An 18510-nucleotide genomic window follows, 5' to 3' on the forward strand; every position below is an offset into this window, starting at 1 on the left:
TTTTAATTAATAGAAAGTTAAAAATAACATTTATTTCAAAGTGTTGTCACTTTTGATTAATTCACTGTGTCCTTGCTGGAAAAACAAAAACACTTACTCACCCAAAACTTTTGAACGGTGTAAGTTAAGGCAAGAATCTGTAATTTTGGCCTGCTATATATGTTGATGATTGGTTTCACAAAGCATCCCATAATAGTAATTATGCTATTGCTAAGATAAAGTGCTATCAGATTTGCAGTGAACTGCATTCTACTACGTAATAAGACCGAGGCCCAAAGATTAAGGCAAAGCTTGAACAGTATTGTGGTCTAGGCATAAGAAAAAACTGGAACACACTCACAATCCTTTATCTCCATCTTGAAGGACATCTTCGATAAATTCTATTCTGCTATAAAGTTGAATTGTGAGTCTAGCCAACAGGGTTAAATTCAATTAAAGAGCCAAAAGCTTCATCTTTGAGGCTTCAAATCCTGGTGGCTCACATGTTTCTTGGGGTCCTTTCTCACATGTTATTGGGGTTGTAGCAGAGCACGTTCAATTTGATGTTTTCATCCCAGTGACGCAACAGCAGGAAAAGCTGCCTGGCCGCTGCCCTCAACCCTGCCAGGTCAACCCCCTCTGGCAGCGATTGACACTTCAGCCAGAAATCTGCCTTGGCAGCCACCAGCTCCCACTCCACGAAAAACCCAGCGCAACGGTGCTCCAGCCAGGCCAGAGCCACCGCCGTGGCCCAGCTTGAGCTCTCTATGTCCATTTGTGCCAGTTCCTCTCCATGGGTTTCTGCAGGATCCAATGGAGGACCTTCACAAGTGTCAGTCTCAGAGCCCCGCCCACTGTCAGCCTGCGTGACTCCACCTACCAATTTTGGAGAGCTTTCCTCCAAGGGGTCGGCCCATGAGTCTCGCATGTGTCTCGCTGACGTGGGTGGTGAGGTACAACGGAAAGGGGGGCTCAGACTGCTGCGGTGGCTCAGGTACGGGGACGCTCTTTTCAGCCGGTCCAGAGGGATCTGGATGCACTCGGAGTAGGATTCAGACAGCAGAAACGCACCTGATGCCAACTGTAGGCGTACCTATGGCGACAAGAAAAGAGATGTAGGTGACTTCAACTTCAGGTGGTGATTAGTTTGGTAAAATCAGTATGGAATTACACCAACCAGGGGCAAGTAGTCAGGTGTATCTGTCTCCATGTGTCTTTCAGTCTCTGCAGAAAGACAGTGAGGTTTAAGAGGAGCTTGTTTTCCATTGTTGCCCTTTAGTCTGCCCAGATTGAACCTGGAGAACACAGAAATGTAGTGTGATATAAATTAATTACTAAGTGTGTTACTTATGCAGGTCAGCACTTACTTAGACCCGAAGAAACTTTCCACAGAGCGCTGAGAGCGAGAAGACACCGCTGATGGACTGATGCTTCCTCCTGTGCCTCAAAAACACACTATTATTACTCCCACAATTCACCAATGAAATATTGGGTCATTTTAAGGTATAGACAATCATAAAGGTGCAGTCAAACTTTTGTGAGTGATATAAAGGTGATGAAGTTGCCCACACAGATTTCACTTATGAAGCTGCTCATGCAAATTCACAGCACTGACTAACAAATAGCTGCTTGCTTTTAAAGTGACTCCATGCTTTATGGATCACTACACTATTGACAATAGACAATTTATTTGTGAAATTGTACTAATATGTCGCAAATGCGACTGCACCTTAATACATTTCTTCTTTCTCTTATACTCACTTTTGTCCCAGGATGTCATGCTACAAGGGGATGCAGGTGTGTCGTCTCTGTCTGGGTTCAAGAAAACAATAGAAATTCAGTTGTACAATTTTCATGAGTTGTGTGGCTTAATATTTTAGTTGAAACTTTTTAAAAAGATTTTTTGATGACTAGCATATTCAAACGAGCATTTAAATGTCTTCACTGTGACTTTTGGTCAATACGATTTGTCCTTGCAGAATGTTAAGTATTCCTTCTTACAAAAAATATATATATATATTGCTGTGCCCAAACTTCTGAATGGTAGTGTAAGTTACTTAAACGTACTATATGTGGACGTGCATATTAAACTTTTTACTTACCTGTTGAGGTGTGTGTGTCTTCTGTTTCTTCACTGACTCTGCTGGAGGGACGGCGTCCGAATCCCACCGAGCACAACTTCTGTCGTCTGCTGCCAGAGTGAGAATTGTGTCCGGTCCCAAACAACACACCTAAAACAACACACACATACACAGGAGAATTTCATTCCCTCCATGTAGTTAAACTTATCTGTTTTGTGTCACAGGCTTTCTGTGAGACTGAGTGTGAATCGTCTGTGCTGCCGCATGTGTGTGTACCTGTGTGTCGTATGCGTGTGCTCTGAGGTTGATTTCTCGTGTTGGTGTCAGTGGTGGTGAAGCTTGTGTACATTGAGACGATTCCACAGCTCTTGCTGGTCTGGATCGCTTTCATTCTGTACCGTCTGGAAGGACCTACACCCAAACAACAGGGGGAAAACATATGTGGATGGTGCAGCTGCTTTATTACTTCAAATTCAGTTTTTTTTAAATGTTATTCCTACTAGACCTCTTTCAACTTCTATATCAGTTTCTTTCTCCGCCATGTTTTCAAAGTCTCTGATGACAGATCTTGCGGTCAGCTGGTGGATAATCTCATCCCAGGACCCAGTGCTGGTTGACAGGGTGTCCCACAGAAGAGACAGATCCACACGGACCTCCCAGGATACAGCCCTTCCTCCCAGCATGCCATGGATGACTGAGCGACACTCTGCCCCTGAAGCCTGGAACTCGTTTGGAGGAGCAGCTGAAAACAGACCTTCAGGATCGGTGAAGGTGTCCCAGTCTAGCGGGGAAGCGGGAAACAGTAGGCCGTCTGGATAGAGAGTGGTAAGGTAAAAAGAAATGGATGATTTAATATTTTGACCATGTTTAAATGCATCGGTGTGTTTATGTTAATGCATAAACTATTCGAGTGTTTTCCCTCACTGGAGTCTGTCAGACTAGGGCGGGATAGACCTCCTCGTGAAGTGCTGTGGGTGTCTGTGTCACTCTCCTCCAGTCGGCCCCCTACGGCCTGCTCAAATGAGACCTTCTCTAGCGCCCTCCTGAGCCGGTGCATGTCCAGGTCACCCTGCGGGGATGAGAAACTTCGGGCCAGCCAGAGCAGAGCGAGCTAGTGCCTTCTGTCTGCGACGAGACTCATCAAAGAGCTTGCCAGCCTACAGAAACATAGACGGAGACTACCAGTTAGAATGATAGTTTTGACATTTATTAATTTATATTTTATGTCAGTATAGCCTTTATTTATTTAAAGGAATAGTTCACCCAGAAATTAGCAGAAAATGTACTCATCCACCGATGTTTGTGGCTGAAGTATGAGTCCTCTGTCCATAATATTGCTATATTTCTCCAAATCTCTTCAGAAACAAACTCATCTACATCTTGGATGAGTGTATTTTCTGCTAATTAATTTTTTTGGTAAACTATTTCTTTAATCAGTAACACTTTACAAAAAGTCTTATTTGTTAACATTATTGCATAACATTAACTAGCAATAAGCAATATATATTATATATATATATATATATATTTTTACAGCATTTATTAATGTTTGTTAAAAATACAGTTGTTTGTTGCTCATGTTAAATGGTATGCTGTATCTTACTATATGCTTAGCTTCTAATTTACTAAGATTAATAAATGACGTATAAGTTTTCATTGTTAGTTCAAGCTAATGTTAACAAACGAGACCTTATTGTAAGGTGTAAACTTTAAACTGTAAATATTAGCATCCTAATTTATTTATTTCATTGAATTTCATGTTTACAAAAATTGGGATTTTAAGTAATTTTGGATAAAAGCGTCTGCTAAATGGATAATTGTCTTTAATAAATTGAAATGAATTTTAGTTACCTTTTTTTTTATTTTTTTTAGGTTTTCGTAAATGGCACATGACAAAAATGTGGACCCACCTGGAATTATTTTTGTTCCTTATCATCTCAAAGATCTTTTAAATGATTTTTCTTTTTTTTTCGTGGAATCAAAGTTACAAGAGAACCAGTCAATTTTATTTGTAAATTATGTAAATTTCTGTTGCAGGCTTTTTTTTAGATTACTTATAATACACATGTATATGTAAAACTTGAAAAACTTTCTTTATGTGTAGTGAATTCTTAAATTCATCTGCTGCTGTCACCTTCCCTGATGCAGAATCCGTGTCCCCTGAAGAGGTGATGTTCTGAGTCCATGGAGATTCCCAGCGTGAGAGTTCCTCTACCCTGTGTGGGCTCCATTCTCTCCAAGCCATGTGGCAGAGAACCCATGCCCAGCACAGAGCTCTCTGCTTGGGGAGAACAGACAAGAAGGCCTTCTCACTGCTCAGAGAACAGTGTGTCAACACGTACTGATCCTGAACATAGGAGTCCTGTTGAATACGCCAGCGCACATCACTGGTGCTGTAGTCAGTGTCGCCACCTACGGATCACATAAGGTATGTTGGAAATGGCTATGTTTTTTAAAGGGAACTGTTCACCCAATAATGTTAATTCTGTCAGTTACTCACCCTCATTTTGTTCAAAGCCTGTATGGCTTGCTTTTGTTGACTTAATAATACAAGACTTCTTCACTTTACAAATGATTGTCAAAAGAGAAAATGCTAAGAATTGCAAAGATGCAGTATTTTTTGAATCAGCACCCCTAAATAATTAAGAAACAAGTATAGTATTTCATTGAGTAAACATGATGCAGTGCTGTGTTATAAAAAAAATTCAAAATATGTTCTTTTATATAAATTCCACAGATAATGAGTGATGCATATACGTTTCTTTTTTTTGGATGGGCTATCCCTTTAAGCATGCATTATGTAGACTGTGCACAAATTTTGTATGAATGGACTAGACCTACTACTACTTCTACAACTTCTATGTGGTATCCCACAATGCAGTGTAGTAATATCATAAACAGATCCTATAGTCTTACCAGGGCTGACGGCGTTATCGGTGGTATGAGCGCAGGAGAATTCCGAAGAGATTTCGCGTGAAATTTCCAGCAGCGCCTCCTCAAAGTCTCCTTCCACCACGCACTCTTTTACAGCATCTCTCTCTCGTTCCTCTGGAGGACCAGAGGCTGAATAAGCTCAGATGTTGAGGGAGAGAACTCAAAAACCGACCCTGAAGAACCACGTGGACGGCTTCTGTATGGACGAGGCTTCACCTGCTTAGAAACAAGTGTACAGACACAAACTAAGAATTTATGCAACTGTATGCATCTCATTTATATCAACACATCTTCATTTGGCATGTATTGAACAGGAGAAACTATGTGTGGTAGTGTACAGTGTCTCACCTCACTTTTTCTGGGCCCTGAATCCAGACATGTCATAGAGAGTGCAGTAGCCAATCAGGCAGTTGCCAGGGTAGAGCGGAGGAATTTCATTGGGTGAGAGAAGGGCCTCCACATTGTCCGGCACATACCAAATCAATCCTTACATCCATCAACACAGGTTCCAGAGCTTTCTTTAGACATTTAATCAACTGTAGAGAATAATCATAACACTGATAACTACACTACAATACAGATATAGGTGAATAGTTTTTAAGAAATCTCTGCAGATTTCCACAGACAAATATCAAGGTACTACCATATTTTTTTGGACATGGTACTACAGTACTTACTTATTTTAAACACGGTATATTCAGAAGTACCTTGGAGTTAAATAAATAAAATAAATACCATAGCACAAGATTTTCAGTACCATGGTATATTTCAAAGAACCATAATTTTGTTTTCACGAAAATAAATGCTCTACAATGTAACAATTGAAACCAAAGAAATTAAGACCATAAATACCATTAATATTAAGGACAAAATATTAGGTTTGTATATTAACTGTTGTTCTGTAAAATAAAATAATAATAATAATTATAAATTATTATTAATATCATTATTTTTACTACCACTACTAATAAATAATAGTTTTTACTATTAATAGTACTATAAAATAGTATTAATTCATATTTCAAAATTTTTACTTTATTATTAGTTACTAAATAGTAATAGTAGTCTTTATTGATTTGTTTAATTTTATATTTTAAATAATAAAATTAAATATTATTTATAATAAAAATGATGATTATTATTTTATAGTTATAAATAATATTTTATTGTATTATTATTAAAAGTATAAATTATATAAATACTTTAATACTGGTTTAAACTGAGTTGATAATAGCGGTTCTGTGTCTGTCCCTGTAGAGGGCGCTGTGAACTCTCACACCTTTGGCTGGAGCCTTTCTTCCTCACTGAGAAACTCTGTACTGCCTCCTGTAACCTTGGCAACGCCCTGCAGTAGCCTCCTACAGGCCTGAGGACCAAGACCCAGACTGAAACACCTGGAACAACACCAAGAATATGCTGAAACACAGATACTTTGATGCAAATACACCTGGCTCTTTATATATATAGTGCATTTGTATGACATAAATATTCATATGAAATATTCTTTTTTACAGTGGATTATATATGCGTATGTATGGCTTCATGTCTGCAGAAATATTTCAAGAAACATTTCGCATGACTCAGATACCCATTGTTCAGATACGAGGGTAAAGAGAATATGTTTAGTATTCCCCTGACAAAAATCTGCACCATTTCACTAATTAAATGTCTGAAGAGAAACAGAAGCCAGGCGACACACACACACACACACACACACACACACACACAAGCTGTTTGGAATTCAGGTCTGCTTCGCCTGGGTCGAAGGCTTTTAAAATGTCTTGACTGAGTATCAATAACGAGTCTGTGTTCCAGTACAGTGAAAGCTATATATGTCTGTGTGTGTGTGTGTGTGTTAGCTGAAGAGCATTTCTCTCTAAATATAAGTCAGTGTATTATAGGAGGAGGATCTTTTTTGTATTTGCTGTATAATGTAAGCACAGTCAGATGAAATACATTTCTCAACCTCAGCTTTATTTTTGTTTACTTGAAGTGACTGCAGCAAATACAAGTATGTTTGGAATCTGGATTACAGCTGTTTCCCATCTGGATTACAGCTGTTTCCCATCTGACTGGCTAAATGAGTTTTTCATCTAGATACATTATCGAGGCATTGGGTGTATCCATGGTAATGCCTTAGATGAAATTGATCAGATGTTTAAGTGCTCTAAGTGTTTAGTTGGTGACAAAAGTGTCTGCTAGCGTGAAAAACTGTTTGCTGTGAAGTGAAAGGTGTTTAGCTTGTTTTAAAGGGTGTTCTATTATGCTCCTTCACAAAGACTTGATTTTGTTTTGGGGGTGTATTAAATAGGCTCAAAAAAAAAAAAGGAAGCTATATACTTTCAAAATATATCTTAAAAGTAATGATTATTGTGAACGGCCATCTGTTCAGATTAACTTATTTTATGTTAGGTGTTACCTGGCATGGTGTCTTCTATGCTAATTTAATCAAACATTTCATTTTACCTGACGTTACTGGCGTTCCTCCTGACCAGTTCTAAAATGTGGCCTACATTGCTGCAGGTTCCATCCATGATGATGAAGAGCTGTCGCGGGCAGCTGCGGTGGATGGGCTGCCGATAAACCCAGGACAGTGCCCCCACAGGTTAGCACCACCTTGGTCTGTGCGAATCTTCTGGATGTACGCCAATGCCTGAGTCACTGTGCTCTGAAGAATGAAAGAGGGAGAGAATGTCCCTTTAGCCCTGTTTTTTTTTGGAGCATCAGTTAACAAGGTTTTTACTGTAACATGTTTTAGTTTTACCCCTTTATTACCCATTAAGGAAATAACTTAAATAAAATCTTACATGAATATAAAAATTGAATACACAACTGAGTAAAAGAAAAAAACATTTAGACCTTACAGGTCAGAGTTAACAGAGTATCTTTCATTATATGTTAAGGCAAGACAAGGGGACCCCCCCCCCTTCAAATAAAGGTCAAGATTACCTCAAACTCTAAATAACTGGCAATTTTTAACCAAAAGTGATGTTTCAAAGAAATATTCCAGGCTTAAATAATATAACTATTTAAAAAAACAGCATCTGGAGACCATAATAAATCCGTGTTTTAATTTGTGAAAAAAATAAATGTTAAAACTTAAGCTGTATTTATCTATAATATAAATCAGTGCTTTTTTCTGTATATTGGCCTTTGTGGGTTATACCTTTACGGAAGAATCTGTATTTTTTTATATTTCCCATAATTTCCCATGGCAGTCATTTTTGACCATGAAGAATAGAATTGTGAATTTTTAATGACCATTTGGTCTTTTTCAATCATATCCAACATTTTTGTGTGTTCACTCAATGCAACAAAAGTCACCAAGTTTTTTATACATTTTCAATGAAGTTACAATTAAAAAAATTAAATAAAAAATAAAAACGTAACAATTTTGAGTCAAAAGTATTTGAAGATCACCGAGGGCTAGAGATGCTCTATTTGGTGGAAATGTCAAGAGCAGTGGTGCACAATGGAGCAAAACAAGTTTGTTTTTGATCACTGCATCCTGTAAAATGCATGATGGCACCATATGGCTCGTGCTGTTTTAAAACAATTTGTCCTACCAGACCCTGGACCTGCTTCAACCTGATATTGCAGTGTCATGGCAACCAGTAGTAGCGACCTGGACAGAGATTGCTATCAGCAGGTCACTCAAAGGTAAACATTAATCCAGAACCCTGTGTGATCTCCATCTTTCTGAGGTTCAGTTTCTCCTCAAATAAATGCAATGCGATGAGATTGGAGAAAGACTAACATCTGTGCAGGGCTTGCTGGAGTTGAAAAGAGGCCTGACTGTAGAGCAGATGCTAGTGATGTTCAGTATAGAGCGAGTCGGCAGACTCTTGATAGCCACCAACATTCCCTCCTGTCAAAGAAATGAAACCACAAGAACATTTACGGTTATTTTCAACTGGCGTAAACTGCATATTCAGAGTGGAATCCTATTCGATTATATTGGTTGTTTCTAGCTTTGTAGCTGGAATTGCTGTAGGTTGCTTTATACAAGAGCTGCTAACTTCTGATGGCAACAGCGATTTTAAAGTACCACTGATCCGTGCTTTATAGCAGATAATAACAGTTTGAGTGGAAAAATCATGTACTGAAGACTAAATAGCACATTTTAGTGGCAGAAGAGCAGCTGCTCATGCAAGATAAGGCAAGAACCTTGATCTTGTTGATGTTGTGCTGCGTCATTGTGTTGCTGTTGTCAATGAGGAAGATGAGCTCTCTGCTGGCCTGCTGCAGTTCTGTTGGTTCTGACAGTAGATCTGGGCAGAAGTTAAGCATCAGGACGGGGTTCAAGAGCAGATCCTTGTGATAGCGTCTTCGCACAAACTCCAGCTGGAGGCACATGCATGCATGACATAACAACAACATTCTCAATGAAGTTCTTAAAAGACAATCAAGATGAAGTCAGCAGTGCAGGTATCTAGTAGTAATAATCTTACCCTCTTCTCAGACTCTGCCTCTTTTCGGGCAAAACGGTTGAAATCACGTCGAGCACGGATCTGCTGCTCGTATTCACTAAATGTGAGTCGGCCCCTCTCTAGGATGACCAATGGGCTGTGAGGCTCTGCAGGCAACAGTGACAGGGACTTGCAGGTGATTATAGTATCATTGATACATTATTACAGTATCTGTTGATATTTTGATTTAGGTTTTATTTTTCGAGTTTTCTGTTTTCATTTTTATTTTTGTTTAATTTTCTTTGAAATTTTCTTGTGCGTTTTTGTCATTTTTATTAAATGATTACAAATATTTATATACGTTTTTATTTATTAGTTTATTTCTTTAGTTTGAATTATTTTAGTACTTCAACTTAAATGAAAATGAGCTGGCGACTAACTGAAATAAAATAGTTTTTTTTATTTTATTTCAGTAAAGGTTTGAGTGGAAAAATCATGTACTGAAAGACTAAATAGCACATTTTAGTGGCAGAAGAGCAGCTGCTCATGCAAGATAAGGCAAGAACCTTGATCTTGTTGATGTTGTGCTGCGTCATTGTGTTGCTGTTGTCAATGAGGAAGATGAGCTCTCTGCTGGCCTGCTGCAGTTCTGTTGGTTCTGACAGTAGATCTGGGCAGAAGTTAAGCATCAGGACGGGGTTCAAGAGCAGCCTTGTGATAGCGTCTTCGCACGAAACTGCCAGCCTGGAGGCACATGCGTGCATGACATAACAACAACAATTCTCAATGAAGTTCTTAAAGACAATCAAGATGAAGTCAGCAGTGGCAGGTATCTAGGTAGTAATAATCTTACCCTCTTCTCAGGACTCCTGCCTCTTTCCGGGCCAAAACGGTTGAAATCACGTCGATGCACGGATCTGCTGCTTCGTATTCACTAAATGTGAGTCCGGCCCCTCTCTAGGATGGACCAATGGGCTGTGAGGCTCTGCGGCAACAGTGACAGGGACTTGCAGGTGATTATAGTATCATTGATACATTATTACAGTATCTGTTGATATTTTGATTTTAGGTTTTATTTTTTCGAGTTTTCTGTTTTCATTTTTGTTTAATTTTCTTGAAATTTTCTTGTGCGTTTTTGTCATTTTTATTAAATGATTACAAATATTATATACATTTTTATTTATTAGTTTATTTATTTAGTTTGAATTATTTTAGTACTTTCAAACTTAAATGAAAATGAGCTGGCGACTAACTGAAATAAAATAGTTTTTTTAAATATATTTTATTTTATTTCAGTGAAGGCTATATCATTTCAAGCAAAACTTTTTAATTGTTTTGGTTTTAGTTTAGTTTCCCGATAAAAACCCTGATGCTTGGTCATATTTTGGGCTTTTCTTATTAGCCTTTTGCTACATTGCATGGAGTATAATAGGTTCAACACACTCTCATAGCATAAATGCAATAGGATTTATGTAAATGAATGTACTAAAACTGAAAAACTTCTTCAAAAATTTGGGAATGGTAAACTGCAATGCTCAGTTTGGCAACTGTAGGAGAGGAAGTGCCATCTTCCAATTGAGAGTCAACTGTTTTATTGCTAAAGGCATCAGCAGTTTTTGATGCTATAAATTGCATCAATGTTAGCTGTAAAAAAAAAAATCATTCTGTAACATGATTTGAATTGGACAAACTAATATTATGCTGAGTTTGTTGCTTCTTTATAACATACTACTGAGACGTAAACTGAACACAGAGATTGCCTGTTTACTTTTTAATGCATTCGAGCAGATATGAGCTATATGGCATGCATAACTGGAAAATGCCAAACAGTATGATTTAACATGTGCAGTCAGTTCTCACCGCTAAGGTGTAGTATTATTTCCAGATGTCGGTCACATGAATGCTCCTCTGCCAGCGTGATGTAGGTTGCAGACGCAGACTGTGCACTGGGGTCAGCGTCTGCACGCAGGGCATGGGTAGGGCTTTCCAGACCTAAAAACACAGAGATAGCATAAGAAGGGTTACAGAGTCTGTTTACCCGACATTTCAGCACTGATTTGATTAGTTGCTATGAAAGAACATTATGCTGGTGGGAATCTTTGACATCTGACCCTCGAGGAACTTAAGATATGATAAAACAGATTCACAAGTGAAGACTGATCCTGACATTTAAATTAATTATGTTTCAGACAGACTTTTGATATAAATCTAGAAATGCATAATAATAATATATATATATATATATATATATATATATATATATATATATATATATATATATGGAACGGTTAGTTATTTTAATGTTAAAACTAAGGTTTTGGCTTAATCGTCAGTTCAGTCCTGTATAGTTTAATTTTAAAATGATTTCTAATGTTTGGAGTCAGTATTTTTTTATTTATTTTTTTGCTAATGAAACAAACACTTTAACAAATGCTTAAATTGATTAAAGGTGATGGTAAAGACTTTTAGACTGCTACAAAAAATCCCCATTTCTGGTAAATGCTGTTCTTGAATTTTTTATTCATCAAAATCCTTAAAAAGATCATTTTTTTTCCAAAATATCAAGTGTTTTCAACACTGATAATAATAGCAAATGTTTCTTGAGCAGCCAATCAGCATATTAGAAAGATTTCTGAAGGACCGTGTGACACTGAAGACTAGAGGAATGACTGGTGAAAATTCAGACATCACAGGAATAAATTACATTTTTGAATGCATTCAAATAAAACCTTTCACAATATTACTGTAATAAATAAATGCAGCCTTGCTGAGCATAAGAGACTAATTTGCAAAAATAAAAAAAATCATACAGACCCCAAACTTTTGAACACTAATGCACCATGATATTAAAAGAGAACCATATTCATACTAAAGTATACTGTTAATAGATATATGGTACTGTAGTCCAAAAATGGTACTTCATGAAATTACTATGGTAAATGTAAAGTAAAAATAATGTTAAAATATAGTGGTCAAAAACATCATATTACCATGGTTCACGTCTAAATGAAATCATATGTACAAATCACGTAAATGTCCAAAAAGTGTCAAATAATTTCTCTGTTCTGTCCTATTCAGTGTATATTACAGTTGAGCCAGCTGCAATGGAACAGCGTCACTGCTGGACTGTGATTTAGGACTCTCCATCACCCTGCCTCCATCTCTCTCCTCTGTGCTAGTGGCCCGGAGCCTGAGCCAAACACTCTCTCTGCACACACCCTCGCAGACATGCTTTGGCTCCTTCTGGCAGGCGCACTGATATCTATCATAATCACTGATGTCCATGCCAAGTTTTACGCTAACTGGATTATTTCAGAACACAAGCTGAACCTGCATGAACAAACAGAAAAAGGGGCTCTTCTGTCCTTCTGTCAGAGAAAGAGACAGATAAGAGACAAGCTCACCTTGTGTCTACTCCTCTGGATGTCATAGTTCTAGATCGTTTCTGCTTTTACATGGAAGGCCTTGCTGTAGTATAAAAGTGACTTATGTTGTATAGGTTGCACAGAGATATATGAATGTTACCGGCCAGCAGACAAGCTCCTCGAACCAGCAGCTGGAAACTGAGCTGATAAGGCGAGAGGTTTGTGGCCGTGCTGTTGAGCAAGGCATGTGTGCACTGCTGCCCGACTCCCAGCATCCTCTCCTGCTTCCCAGACACGCTGCCAAAGCACGTAGTCGGGCTGAAGGAGAGACGTGAAAAGGATTTCTAGAGAGGTCAAACCCACAATTTTCACTATTTGTTTTTTCAGATGTTGTAAATCGAGTAATGGTGTTTCATAACAATATATTTATTACTTTGTGATTTTGCTGTTATTTAGTTTATTTACACACATTAAAAGGTTTGGGGATAGCAAGATAAAATAAATTAATACTTTTATTCAACTGGGATTAATTAAATTGTTATTGATATTTACTTCACCTGTTCTCATCTGATTTCCCCCCATTTTCACTCTTTCCTGGATGGATCCGTGATCTGACTATAGGTGTGAGCACTGTGGGATAAACCAGGTGGATTGCGCCATTTTCAAGTGTCGGAAGTTCAAGGGTGGTACTGATGACAACGGACACAATTTCTAGCGGCCCAATCTGGCCTGTGCTCACAATGAAAGTGCTCCTCTCTAGGTCCTCATCCAGCAACAGATGACCTTAAATGAAAAAAAAATATATATGTACATGAACCTGAAAAAAGTAAAAACTGAATGTTGGCTCTCAAAGTCAAAACCGTAAAAGTGAGATTAATTTAAAATCTGTGTATGCATTCAAGGGCCATCTAAAACAGGCACAGAGCCAACACAGCTCTCTGAAATAATGAATGCTACCTGCATACTTCAGGCTGGGCAAATACAAACCACTGTAAGGAGAACACAAAATTTACGAGAAAGCCAAATAAATTTTTGTAGCATGTGCTTTTGAACAGTGACAAAGGCCTTTAACAATACAAATACATTTTGTAAATGCTGCATTCATGAACAATGAATATATATTTAAAAAAACACATGAAAAAATTCCAGAGCTACCAAAAAAAAAAAAAGAAAAAAAAGGAAGTTCATTCCCAATATTCTAAAGATGACTGCTTGCTTGTTTCTCTGATGTATGCGGTCTATAATAAACAGAACATTATTGTCCATTGGTGTGGATGCCAACATTATCAGCCTTGGTGTGAACTGGACCTTAACAGGTTAAAACGCTCACCGTTGGAGCACTGTATTTCCAGACCTGTTCCTCCACAGCATCCCCACTCCTTGCTGTGACCACACTGAGTGTGCAGTGTCGATCCTGGGCAGCAGTCTAGACAGCAGTCCTCTAGCTTCCCACGGCTCTGGAGCTCCAAACTGACCAGCCTGCCGGAAACTACTGCCTCAAAACCCACCACAACCTCCTTCTCCCCCAGAGGATACACAAACACACCTGAGCAGGTGAGAAGGACATGGTTTATTTTGATGACAAGTGTTTATTTTCCTACTTATCTGAATGGTTCTGCATTATGTGTGTGTGATCACTTACCCTCTACAGGGTCAGGGTCAGTATTCACATATGTAAGATGAGCCGTGATGCCCAGGGAGCAGCCGTTTGCACAGGAAGTGATGTCGGATGTTTTCAGCAAAAGTGGAGCCCATGTTGTGCGATTTTTCAATCCTGGCATTTTCCTTAAGAGAATATCATCTGTGTAAGCTAATTATGCCTGCTAAGAGGATGTTAATGACGAGATCCCTGAAGAATATTAAGCATGATAATTAATAAGCTTCATTTAATTAAAATGTTGACTTTGGTAGTCATGAGAGTTAATTTACTAACTACACTCTTAGAAAAGTCATTAAGAATAGCACCCAATATACTGTGTTAATATAGCTAAAAAAATCTGTATTAAATTTGAACCCAAATTTTGAATTGTGCATTGCATAGTGATGTGTTTTAATTAAGGATATTTAACAGAAAATGGATAGATCCTGGCATAAAATTATCAGTACCCATTCCATTTCTTTCTTTCTTTTTTTTTTTTAAAGCTGCAGTAGGGAACTTTTGATGCTCTAGCGGTTAATAAACAGGACTGCTTGCGTCTTGCAGAAGAATATCGTAGCCGGAGCTACTTCTCTCTGTTTATGTCTATGAAGAATCACAAAGGTACTGGGTTACTCCGCCACGGTATCCCCGAAGCAATCTAAAATAGTCTGAATATAAACACTTATTATAGGTGCACCCTAGTGATTCAGGACAAGCTAAAAACACGGTTTGGACAATGGATTCATGGTGTACTCGCTTATTATATAGATTTTTCTACATTTTGAACACAAACAAAGTTACGGACCGCAGCTCTGATTGGTTGATTTCTTACCGGGAGCGATGGAGTTTCTGCAAATGGCAATAGGACCACTGGGAGGAGCCAGAGGAGCTTGATTTTTTCACAGATTATCTGTCTCATATTCTACTGTCAGGACATAATGACAGGTTTAACAAATATGTAAAAAATATATATTTACAAAAGTTACCTACTGCAGCTTTAAGTCTCTTTTTCAGCTGTCTATGGTTAAAATTCAGTCTTTGTGTTGTAGTAATATTTTTGTCCATAGACAGTTGTTTGTATTTACAGTTTTCCTGGAACAATCTTTAGCAGAATTTTTACAGCCAGAGTTATTATCAAAAACTAAACCAAATTTAAAAAGGGAAAATAAATAACTAAATATTAAAAACATTTTATTTAGGCAAAAACTTATTTTATTTCAGTGAATTGCTAATGTAACATTTCTCAATTCAGATTTTTCTTTAGTCTAATTTGAAGTACTAATAAAACTTGATGGTAACTAATAGACATATTTTTAAAACAATAAAAAAAATCATAAAAATGACACAAGCACAGAACAAAATAACTTGAACCTAAAATTTAAAAACAGAGTTAAATAAAACTGATAAAAACTATAATAGAATATCAATATTGATACAAAAATAAAACTTAACTGCAAAACCACCAGTTTTATACTGTTTTAAATAGATGTAATAGGCTGGTACAAAATGGGCAAACTTGCTAAACCGAATCTCAGACAACATTTCTGAGTCAGTGGCAGCAAATTTCCATCTGATTATTTGCTTCAGCTACCATGAAACATTTTAAGAGCTGACACAACCTCTTATTCACACTACTGGACATGTCCATCCCGCATGCTGCCTGGCAACCGGGAGGCACTCATCCTGTCACAGTGGGAATGTACGTGTCAAACATTAACTGATTGGTCAATAGTGCAGCAGCACATGCATACAAACATCAGCAGCAAGCGTAATGCTCAAGTCAACGGCCTGCTGTCTCTGTAGAGGTGCAGATGCTAGAATTAGGGGAAAGAGGATCAAATTCAGATGATCAAATTTCAAATCTTGAAATCTGTAATTTGGTATTATGAGCATTATAATTTTCTGATCTAATGGGAGAATATTGAATTTTGGGTTCACTGGTTAATGATGCAGTGGTGTTTGTTCTGTGCACAAGGTCTCTCAGGTGCTCCTTGAACAAGGTGCACTAACACCTGCCACCTGGACTCAAGTCCACTTACTGAGATTTACTGTGCCGTGATTAAATGTCAAGCATGCATGAATACAAACAGCACACTAGTGTGTGTTTATGAGTAAATTGCTTTTACGAAGATTAAAGGTTGACTTTTGACTTGCTGAGTTGTAGTCATTGTGTGCAACTAAATATTTTGTATTCTTGCCAACATCGTTTCAAATAACAATAGATCTAAATTCATTTAGATAAACTGTTTGTATAGTAAAAAAAAAAACAATGGTCAAGCTTTACAGTGTCCTATATATGTATCAAACACATGGAACAATGCCACAGATATATATTCCTATATATATATATATATATAGGAAAGGATTCAAGATACTCTCTTGACTTGCTAACTTTAGGTGAACACACATCTTGAACTAACTTTTTTTCTTTTTTTTTTAACACTGTACAAATCATTCTTTAAATGCATTTAAATGAAATGAAATTAGATTATTTCTATGTTTTAGATCAAAGTCATTACAGAAATAAAGAAAGGTACGTGAAATTCTATTTACAAAACAAAAAGATAAAGGATAAGCGTAAGTTGCTTAAATTAATTTCGAGGTCTTTGTGTCATGAATCATTCCTAATATTTTCATGATGAGAATCATAACGGTAACCAAAACTGAATAAACATCATTTCAGTTGTTTTTTATTTTTCTCGTCAACAGTAAACTTAACGCAAATCTATCAACCGTTATTGGTAGACATTCATTTTCATAACATCACTGTCCGCATGATTAATAACAAATGATCCATATAATAACTACTGAAATGTTTTATGTTTTGAAAAGTATGCACTTTACGAACACGTCGAGTTTTGACTTACTTGATAAGCTGCTCGTAGATTTTAGCCCGGTTTGCTGTGAATCGGACGGTGGCGTGTTACAGGTCTCTCTCCATCTGTCACTCTCTCTGGGCGGAATATAGGGACTCGAGCGCGAGCCACACTTCATTACAGCGCGCATGCACGCACGCGCAGGGAAACAAGGACAAATGAAATTAAACATACATTTCAAGCTAAAAAACCTTATGCACAGTTGCTTTAAATTAGCAACGTTCTATAATTATATTCTACGTAATTGTTAAATGGTTACATAAACATTTAGGTTTTTATATTTCGGTTCTTTTATTTATTTATTTAGCCTATTGTTTGCTTTGTTTTTTTATTTTTCATAATATCATCAGTTACTGCTTCATGCTTTATTGCTCTGCATTTGAATGATAACATTTGATTTGACACCTTTTATTAATCAGGCACTATTGAAGTTATTAAATTGTTTTGCTTATTTGGTTTTGACTTAAAAGGCCCACCAGAGGGAGACAACTTTTCAAGAAAAAAATAAAATAAAAAATTGAAATCAATTAAGATTCATATTAAAACATCAAAATGACTGGTCTGATGAGTAACGCGAGGCAAAAGGCATTCAACAGCAGAGCATCATATTAACATTAATTTGAAAAGACCGAATGGTTTTTCGTATGTTCAGCACCATGGACAGCTCTATCACTTTCAGATCCAATTTGCCAGGAGACAGGATAAGGAATAATTAGATTAAATAGCATTAATTGTTTCTGTTTAATTGTATTTATCTGGTATGAATGACAGTTCAGACAGGATGATGAATAAATAAGATATTTGTGCTGAAAAGCTGAAAAATACCAATGAAATTGTAATTGCAAACAAAGTTGAATGTGAGAGGGTATATATGAGGGTAAACATATATATATATACATATATATATATATATATATATATATATATATATATATATATATATATATATATATATATATATATATATATATATATATATATATATATATTAGGGCTGTCAAATGATTAAAAATTTTAATCAAATTAATCAGAATTTTCATTGGATTAATCAGGATTAATCACTATTTGCAACTACACCTGAATCCTAACCATTTTTTTTTTCTGAAATGCATACCAAAAGATAAATAACAGGACACAGATACATAATTTTCATGTATTGTTTCATCGTGTGGTTCTTTTTTTCTGAATTTCAAAAGTTTAACATATACTTAGATCAAATTTACATGA

General features: G+C 37.0%; 1 pseudogene; it reads right to left on the reverse strand.

Annotated features, from left to right (window-relative positions):
* Positions 1-56: 56 nt before the first annotated feature.
* On the reverse strand, positions 57-17347 carry LOC113045418 (von Willebrand factor A domain-containing protein 5B1-like; annotated as a pseudogene).
* Positions 17348-18510: the final 1163 nt, after the last annotated feature.

This window comes from Carassius auratus, chromosome 27 (assembly GCF_003368295.1).
Source record: "Carassius auratus strain Wakin chromosome 27, ASM336829v1, whole genome shotgun sequence".
In the NCBI taxonomy this organism is placed as follows: domain Eukaryota; kingdom Metazoa; phylum Chordata; class Actinopteri; order Cypriniformes; family Cyprinidae; genus Carassius; species Carassius auratus.